Raw genomic sequence first — 7,672 nt, forward strand, 5'->3', positions numbered from 1 at the left:
CTCTCGCTCTCGCTCTCGCTCTCGCTCTCGCTCTCGCTCTCGCTCTCTCTTCTCCTCCACCACTCGTGCCTGTGCTCGCTCCTTCTCTCTCCCTCTCTCTCAAATTAAAAAAAAATGAATGTGTAAAGAAAAGGTGATCTATACATTCGATGAAATATTACCCAGTCTTAAGAAAGAAATCCCGCCATTTGTGACAACATGGAGGACATTATGCTAAGTGAAATGAGTCAGTCACAGAAGGACAGTTACCACAGGATTCTACCTATATGAGGGATCTGAAATAGACAAATTCACAGAAGCAGAGAATATGGTCACGGTTGGCAGGGCCTGGGGGGAATGGCAAGTTATTCAATGAGTATAAACTTTAAGTCAAGCAAGATGAATATATTCTAGAGACCTGTTGTGCAACATTGTGCTGCTAAGAGAGTAGATCTCATACTAAGTGTTATTACCAAAACAAAGATAAAATAACAAAAAAGAACCCCAAAGGGACTCTGGGAGGTGTTTAATGTCTGTTCTTTGATCGTGGTGGTAGTATCACAGGTGTTAAAAAAATTTTTTTAACGTTTATTTATTTTTGAGACAGAGAGAGACAAAGTATGAATGGGGGAGGGTCAGAGAGAGAGGGAGACACAGAATCTGAAACAGGCTCCAGGCTCTGAGCTGTCAGCACAGAGCCCGACGTGGGGCTCGAACTCCCGGACCATGAGATCATGACCTGAGCTGAAGTCGGATGCTTAACCCACTGAGCCACCCAGGCGCCCCAGTATCACAGGTGTTTATAGAAGTCCAGACTCATCACATTGTACACACTCAGTATGTACCATCCTTTGTGTATCAATCCTACCCCAATAAAGCTGTAAAAATTGAGTTTGTATTTTACTCCTCAGAGGCACCCGTGTCTGTTAAGCAATAATAAATACATGTAGGAGACCTATTTCATCAATCTATAGGCAAAGCTTGGAGGATATAGGAATTAAGTAACCCTTGCAACCAGTCTGCTATCCTTGACCGTAGCCAAGACCCCTTGATCACATCCCCTAGTGGGAGGGCAATTACTTAGGAATAAATATCCAGACTTCTGAGTGGTTGTCTTGAAAACTCAACCCTATTACGTTGAGTCAAACTTTCTAACCAAAGGACCTTAGAGTAAAGCAGGCATTGTGCTGATTGATACTTGTGACCTTGTGGAGCCAAAAGGAAAATGAAAAAAGAAGAGAGTGACACTTGCACGGAATAAGAACCATCTGTGCTAGAATTGAGATGCAAAGATGTCCCCTTGTGCAGTAGTCCTCAAATTGAACTGGTCACAGGGAACACCCAGGTGCCTTGTTGAGCTGCAGGCTATGATTCAACAGGACCAGGTTGGGCTGATCATCTGCATTGCTAACAAGCTCCCCAGAGACACAGGTGCTGCTGGTTGAAGACTATACCATGAATGACCAGGCCCTAGAATATGTGTCTTTGACAGTCTTTCTTGAGTCTCTCTCAATTTGCTGGCAGCAGCCAACAGGTGGGAATCCTATAGCGGCTACCCCGGGGCAGCTGCCTATGAAGTATAGAAGCTCGTGATCAGGAGGGTGGCTGCCCACACAAGTCACAGCTCCTCAGCATTGCCTCCAGCCAAATCAGATGGCATCTTTGGGCTAAACCTCTTTAACTTCCAATTCCATCACCTCCAAAGAGCAGATGTAGCAATAAAGCCAAGAAGCAGCCCTGCTTCTTGGAAGGAACCCCAACAGGAGCCCAGCCACGTTTTAGAGAAGAGTCAGCGGCTGAGTGGCTGAAGTTGAAGGCTACAGGCGAATGAAGCCCTTGAGTGTCAGCCCACAACCCTTCCACTGCTCTTCATAGAAAGTCCTCTGTCACCTGAGCCACCCATGTCACAGCCCCAGGAGGAATAAGTTGGCTCTGGACTGCAGGGCAGGGCTGATTCCAGCACCCTGAACTTGAAGACTCAGGGGCCATAGGGATCAGCCATTTCTATCTCTCTCAAGACTACATGGCTCTCCCCATCGTCTCATTTCCTAAAAGAAACTACCTTCTGTGATTCCACCGTGATACCCAGGCCCCCACATTACTATGAAATAACTGGAAACTTCTATTGTCTTTAAAAGCAGAGAAGATGAAAGATTAATCTGTGCTCCGGTGGGGGTGGGGGGTGTCCCCTCTACAGTGAGAAAAACTGTTAGACCTGGCTAAAGGGAACCAAAGCACCCCGACCATCCCGGCCCCCAGGGAAATGTGAATGTGTGCAATCCTCTTTTTCTCACAGGAAGTGAGATGGTTTTGAACAGTTTTAAAGTGACAGTGAATTCTTGCAATGCTCTTAAAAACATCCTCCCACAGATTCACACTTTGAGCAGACTTGCCGATGAATCACTTGAGGAAGCCGCCAGGTTAATTTCCCTGTTGAGGGTGAGCTCTGGGAGCCCCTTGTCTCTCCCTACCTACCCCCTATTTGGTTACAAATGGCAATAGCAGAGGGTGGATATGAATGAATGAGGGCAAGGGCTGCGACTTTTCCACTCACCCTTTTATCCCCAGCACACACCGGGCAGCACCATACAGCTGTTTGTTGGATGAGTTAATGAATCACCAAATTACCGGGCCAGCCAATGGTATGCCTTCTGTGTCTCCTAGCGGGTCAGCCTCTCTGCCAATTGCGTGTGCTGGATGAATGCCGGCAATCCCATAATGCCGCTCACCTTGGGGCACTCCCTGGAGCACACATGTTTGGGCATTGCTAGTCTCTGCTGTCCTGGTTCTGTTTCCCTTTGTCCACACTCCGTTCTCCCTCTGGCTGGTCATTGGCCTGCCAGATTTAGGTCCCTCTTAGGAACTGCCTGGACACTTGGTCTGCTTCCCTGCTTACAGAGGACAGGCAGGAGGAGACTTGTCACAGATCTCTCACCAAGCATGTGTCACCAGCCCCGTGTCTGCATGAACCTGCTCATGAAGGCTGTGAGAGGCGGGGTTCCTGGAAGGTAGGGCTTTTCCACATTTACCTTGAGGCCCAGCTGCGGTAGGGTTCAAAACCCTCCTTGTACTGCTTTGTCCTGTTTGTCTTTCCTCTTGTGTCCAGGAAGAGCGGCTTTAAAACTTGAAAAGTAGGGGCAACTAGGTGGCTCAGTCGGTTAAGCGTCTGACTTTGGCTCAGGTCATGATTTCACGGTTCATGGGTTTGAGCCCCCTGTTGTACTCTGTGTTGACAGCTCGGAGCCTGGATCCTGCTTCGGATTCTGTGTCTCCCTCTCTCTCTGTCCCTCCCCTGCTCTCATTCTGTCTCTCTCTCTCTCTCAAAAAAATAAACAAACATTAAAAACTTGAAAGGTATTAGTTAAGAACTGAGCATCCCAGCTTGGCATACAAGGGCAGAAATGACTTCTGGGAAATGGCCAGAACCTGCTTGGAGCCACTAGGGACATGAGTCCACTAGCCTGCCCTGGACTTTGCCCAGTGTCAGCAAAGTGTCATCTTAGGGTCAACATAATGTCATCCCACCACTAGGATGGATGTTGACCCAGTATTCAGTTTTAACCATGCCTGGCCCCCTGGTGATATTCATAACAGCCAGAAGAGGCTGTGTTCCAAGTCAATTTAATCAGAGACAGTTCCAGATGTTTCCTTTCAGTTGGCCAATTGGGTGTATCTGATGCATTCAGGATGGCTAGAAAGATGCCAGGGGCTTTGAGGACCTAATTAAGAATAGACATGGCCAGGCAGTGATTGCCAAGGGTTAGTGACTGCCAAGCTGGGAGGGAGGAATGAACAGGTGGACAGAGAGGACTTTTTTCAGAGCAGTGAAAATACTCTGTGATACTATAATGATGGATACATGTCATATATTTGTCCAAACCCCCAGGGTGTGCAACGCCAAGACTGAACCTAGTGTCTGCTTTGGACTTTGGGTGATGATGATGTGTCCATGTGGGATCGTCAGTTGTATCAAATGTTTCTCTCTGACAGGGGATGTTGGTAAGGAGGGAGGCTGTGGACGTGTGGGGGCAAGAGATGTGTGGGAAATCTCTGTATTTTGCTCTCAATTTTGCTGCAGACTTAAAACTGCTCTAGCAAATAAGGTCTTAGAGAAAACACCTGATTTCCTCCCTTAAGGGTGTAAGGGTATGATAGGGTTGACCATGTTGGCAGGTGAAAAACTGGGTGAGGCACACTTGGGGGTAGTTGAGGAGCCCTCTCCCCAGGTGTCTTCTGTGATTCTGAGGAAGTTCTCCTGTGAGAATGGGGTACAGGAATAGAGAGCCATAAACTAGAACCCAGAGCTGGCAGGGCTGTGCTCAGGCAGACCTTTACCTGAAGGGTGGGTTGAGAGTGGGAAAGGGGCAGGAAAGAAATGCTGTTGTTATCACAGAAGCTCATCTCAGGCACCTTGCCCCCACCCTGCTGCGCCCGTCCCCTCCCTCCCTCAGCTTGAGAATGTGGTTTATCTTTGCTCTGGGCACATGCACTGAACTGCGTGTAGGCAGGAAACTTGTCCTCTCCGATGCTTTATTCGTTCCGGAGCGGACCACAGTCAAGGCTGGGACTCCCTGTCTTCTTCCCTGGGGCCCAAACTCCTGCTGGCCACATCACCACGTGTGGGCAAGCCTGAAATAAGGACCCAGTGCTCTGTGGCTGCCACGGTGTCCAAGCAGTCGGGCTGCATTTCAGCTAATTCCCATCTGGCGGTGATTTGCTCACTCCCAGTAGCTCCTTGGAGTGTGGGTGGGTGGCTTGAAGATGACTTTTCTCACTTTTGAATTTTTGCAATTTGCCCGAATCTTCTTATGGGCCTCACCCAGTGGTTCTCAGCCTGGCTGAGCATTGAAATTACTCGTGTGAGTCTTTGCTGGTTCTGATGTAATTGGTCTGGGCTGTGACCTGTGCCTTGGGAATTTTTAAAGCTTCCTCAGATGATTCTAGTGTAAGGGAAAGTGAGACTCGCTGGCACAGCTGAAGCATTTCTGGATCTGATGAGGATTAAATAGCCTGACCCTGAAACTCCTTACTGCCCTTGTCTGGTGAATACAAAGCAGGAATAACCCAGAGAACAAAGAATTAGGATGCTTCTGTCTGTGGCTTCTGTAGGAATGTTTCTTGTCTACTCTCTGTGTTCTTTAAGGGCAAATCCATGAGGTGACTGATCCCTTCCCTTTTGAGCAAAGGATTTAAAATGCTTTTGACACAAATTCTATATCCCAGATAATGGTGACAGACAAAATATGGAACACTCAGTTAAATTTGAGTTTCAGAAAAAAAAGACTTTTTTTTTTTTTTTTTTTTTTTTTTTTTTTTTTTTTTTTTTTTTTTAGTATAAGGGTATCTTATGCAACGTCCAGGATATACCTACACTAAGAAATTAATCAAATTCCACTGGGCATCCTGTATTTTTAACTTGATAAATCTGGTGACTGTAATAGATACATTAATCAGAACTTTTTGTTATAGATGACAATACCTAACTCTAAGTAATTCAAGGAAAAAAAAAAACCAAAACCACCACATGGACCACCAGTCCATGTATTTGGGCTGTGTTCAGATGTATCCAGGGACCTCTCTCCATATTTCTTTACTCTTCTCTTCTCCATCCAGTTCTTTCTAAAAAGAAGGAAAGAAGCCCCCCTAATGGCCTATGATCCCACTGGAAGAAAGTCTCTCTGAGAGCTTCAGAAACTGGGAAGGCAGATTATTCTGGTTTGAGCCACAGGTCTCTCACTGAATCATTGTAGCCAAGGAAGGTGAATACTCACTTTGCTCTGGTGTTTATCACATGCCCACCCTTAGGACCAGAGCGGTGGTCACTTCCTCTCCAAATCACAGGGGCTGCTCAGCTTTACTATAGACCAGATATGGGTGGTTTTCCAAGGGAAAGGATTTTGAGCAAACATATGTGTACTCCATTCAAAGAGGAAATGTATTTCTTTTTCATCCCAAAAATGTGAGCATTACTGCCTAAGGAAGGGAGAATCTAAATTAGGATGGCTGTGAGGTCAGAGAGGGGGCAATTCCCCCCTACTAATGGTCTCTAAAATGAACTGCACAGTTGCTCAGTAGGTCTACAGGGAGAGCACACAACACCTTGCCTCCCACTCTGCCATCCAGCAAGGACTTCTACATGGAGAAGAGATGATGAAGGTCCCCAGTATATCATTTAAGGAGTGAGAGGGACAGTGCTGTGCTCAAAGGAAGCCTCCTTTGAGGCTCTGTGCACCTCTCCAACTACAAAAGTGGGAGAAACCTCTAGATCTGCTGTGAAGAGGCGGGCTTCTGATGCCTGAATGACTCATCCATATGCTCTTGACCCACTGTACCCCCAGTTACCTCACCAAGGTGACACCTGAAAATTCACTGGCTCCGTGGGCAGGTGGATGACTATGCTCCTGAGAGAGCGGGAGATCTACAGGAGTGGCTGCATTCTGCTTTGTGCTGTGAAGTTCCTGTTTATGTGTCTCATGTTTGAGTTCTTGACCAAAGCATAAGCTTCTTGCCGGTAGGGATTCTTGATTCTTTCATAGAAGCCACAATGGGGCTTTGTGGAATGTTTTAAGTTACTAGAAGGATGGGGAGGAGGCTCCTTTATCCTCTTGTCCCCAGCTCTTGTAAATCAGCATTTCTATTTAACATACCTCACCATCAAGAGATGTATCTCAGAATCAACTTTTTAAAATGAAATTGCCTATTACATATTTCAAGAAATTCTGATTGAGAAGATTGAGATGTAGGGTTGGATTGGAATGTATATTTTGGTTTTTGAAGAGCTCCACCAGTAATTCCGAAAAACACTCTTCTTGCCACAAACCACCTTCAATTGAAAATGGTTTGAGCTTGATTCTCTTCAATTGCATGGAATATCAGAACTAAGTCTAGAACAACAATGCCTGTGGTTGATTTCAACACATTTTCACACTATGGTCTACCACAGTTGTGATGGAAATAATTTAAAAGAAATGTGAGCCAACCTAAATTTGCATGCTGCTAACCAACACTAGTTTTATATTTAGAACAACTTTCATGAAAACACACAAAAAAAAAAACATTTCTAGAAAAAAAACATTGCTTAATTAGGGGAGGTCATTCCTCTTCTTAGGTTGGCTTAGGTATGTTCTGACAGAGCATTCCCCTCTCTTTCTCTCCTAACTCCTGGAAAACATGTGACAGTAATCCCCATGATTATCCTGGGGTAGAACTGCCATTGGCAACATGGATATTAAATACGGTGATGAATGAATGCACTCATTGTTTTATCTTGTGTTACAATAAGTAAGAATCTGATTCTTCCCAATAAAGCCAAAAGGAATGGGGAGCTGAGAAGCATAAAGCCAAGTAATAGCAGTATGGGATTGTTAGGCTGGTAAAACAGGAAAGGGCAAGTGAGAGCTTGGAGAGAATCCCACAACCAGAGTCTCTGACTGTGATGCAGATGCCACTTGTTGAACTGTAGGGTCCCAATGACCAGAAACTATAGAAGATTTTCTATACATGGGTTGGTCACTTGCCTGCCCATCCCACTAAACTCCAGGCAAATTCCTCTTCTCAAGAGCCAGTGGAAAAATAACAAAGCCCTACAGTTATATTGTGTAGATCTTTTGATGGTCCAGTCCTTGGGTCTTAAATGAAAACAAATCAAAACCATTCACAGGGGCACCTGGGTGGCTTAGTTGGTTAACCATCC

Source organism: Panthera uncia, chromosome B4 (assembly GCF_023721935.1).
Source record: "Panthera uncia isolate 11264 chromosome B4, Puncia_PCG_1.0, whole genome shotgun sequence".
NCBI lineage: Eukaryota > Metazoa > Chordata > Mammalia > Carnivora > Felidae > Panthera > Panthera uncia.